Source organism: Seriola lalandi, unplaced genomic scaffold (genome assembly GCF_002814215.2).
Source record: "Seriola lalandi dorsalis isolate HSWRI2012SDOR001 ecotype SW California unplaced genomic scaffold, Sedor1 jcf7180002054370, whole genome shotgun sequence".
NCBI lineage: Eukaryota > Metazoa > Chordata > Actinopteri > Carangiformes > Carangidae > Seriola > Seriola lalandi.
In genome coordinates, this window is record NW_019524923.1 from 686,383 (window position 1) to 688,932 (window position 2,550).

Sequence of the window (2,550 nt, forward strand, 5' to 3'; positions counted from 1 at the left end):
GTATAGTATGGCATAAAACGTCATAGTATAGTATGGCATAAAATTGTCAAAAAACATCATAGTATATTATGTCATAAAATTGTCAAAAAACGTCATAGTATAGTATGGCATAAAACGTCATAGTATAGTAAGGCATAAAATTGTCAAAAAACATAATAGTAAAGTAAAGCATAAAATTAACAAAAAACGTCATAGTATAGAAAGGCATAAAATTAACAAAAAACGTCATAGTATAGTATGGAATAAAACGTCATAGTATAGTAAGGCATAAAACTGTCAAAAAACATCATAGTATATTATGTCATAAAATTGTCAAAAAACGTCATAGTATAGTATGGCATAAAACGTCATAGTATAGTAAGGCATAAAACTGTCAAAAAACGTCATAGTATATTATGGCATAAAATTGTCAGAAAACGTCATAGTATAGTATGGCATAAAACATCATAGTATAGTAAGGCATAAATCAACAAAAAACGTCATAGTATAGTATGTCATAAAACATCATAGTATAGTAAGGCATAAAACGTCATAGTATAGTATGGCATAAAATCGCCAAAAAACTTCATAGTATAGTATGGCATAAAACATCATAGTATAGTAAGGCATAAATGAACAAAAAACGTCATAGTATAGTATGGCATAAAACATCATAGTATAGTAAGGCATAAAATCGCCAAAAAACTTCATAGTATAGTATGGCATAAAACGTCATAGTATAGTAAGGCATAAAATTGTCAAAAAACATAATAGTATAGTATGGCACAAAATTGTGAAAAAATGTCATTGTATAGTATGGCATAAAATTGTTAAAAACGTCATAGTATAGTATGGCAAAAAATTGACAAAAAACATCATAGTATATTATGTCATAAAATTGTCAAAAAACGTCATAGTATGGTATGGCATAAAATTATCAAAAAAACGTCATAGTATATTATGTCATTAAATGGTCAAAAAATGTCATAGTATGGTATGGCATAAAATTGTCAAAAAACGTCATAGTATAGTAAGGCATAAAATTTAATAGTATAGTAAGGCATAAAATTGTCAAAAAACATCATCGTATATTATGTCATAAAATTGTCAAAAAACGTCATAGTATAGTATGGCATAAAATTGTCAAAAAACGTCATAGTACATTATGTCATAAAATTGTCAAAAAACGTCATAGTATATTATGTCATAAAATTGTCAAAAAACGTTATAGTATAGTATGGCATAAAACATCATAGTATAGTAAGGCATAAAACGTCATAGTATAGTATGGCATAAAACATCATAGTATAGTAAGGCATAAAATTGTCAAAAAACGTCATAGTATAGTATGGCATAAAACGTCATAGTATAGTAAGGCATAAAATTGTCCAAAAACGTAATAGTAAAGTAAAGCATAAAATCGTCAAAAAACATCATAGTATAGTATGGCATAAAATTGTCAAAAAACATAATAGTAAAGTAAAGCATAAAATTAACAAAAAACGTCATAGTATAGTAAGGCATAAAACGTCATAGTATAGTATGGCATAAAATCGCCAAAAAACGTCATAGTATAGTATGTCATAAAATTGTCAAAAAACGTCATAGTATAGTATGGCATAAAACGTCATAGTATAGTATGGCATAAAATTGTCAAAAAACATCATAGTATAGTATGTCATAAAATTGTCAAAAAACGTCATAGTATAGTATGGCATAAAACGTCATAGTATAGTATGGCATAAAATTGTCAAAAAACGTAATAGTAAAGTAAAGCATAAAATCGTCAAAAAACATCATAGTATATTATGTCATAAAATTGTCAAAAAACATCATAGTATATTATGTCATAAAATTGTCAAAAAACGTCATAGTATAGTATGGCATAAAACGTCATAGTATAGTAAGGCATAAAATTGTCAAAAAACGTCATCGTATATTATGTCATAAAATTGTCAAAAAACGTCATAGTATAGTATGGCATAAAATTGTCAAAAAACGTCATAGTACAGTATGCATAAAATTGTCAAAAAACGTCATAGTATATATGGCATAAAACGTCATAGTATAGTATGGCATAAAATTGTCAAAAAACGTCATAGTATAGTATGGCATAAAATTGTCAAAAAACGTAATAGTATATTATGTCATAAAATTGTCAAAAACGTCATTGTATAGTATGGCAAAAAATTGTCAAAAAACATCATAGTATATTATGGCATAAAATTGTCAAAAAACGTCATAGTATATTATGTCATAAAACGTTATAGTATAGTAAGGCATAAAATTGTCAAAAAACATCATCGTATATTATGTCATAAAACGTCATAGTATAGTATGGATTAAAACGTCAAAAAACGTCATCGTATAGTATGGCATCAGAAAGTCATAGAATTTGCAAATATATTTCTTGTTCCTTATTTCTTGTGGAAGGTGTTTTTTATTTACAGATTACAAATTTACTTGCGGATTGTTGATGTGTTAACATAAATAATATTGAAACAATCTACCTCTATTAACATGTCATAAAGTCAAAGTTCTTCATGCGGTATTAATTTCATCATGCGTATA

The 2,550-nt window shown here is 26.7% G+C and overlaps 1 protein-coding gene across 1 annotated transcript in view; it reads right to left on the bottom strand.

Annotated features, from left to right (window-relative positions):
• Window positions 1-2,550, bottom strand: part of LOC111656820 (uncharacterized) — a 28,564-nt gene that overhangs the window by 8,236 nt on the left and 17,778 nt on the right. The gene's annotated exons all lie outside the window — the stretch shown is intronic.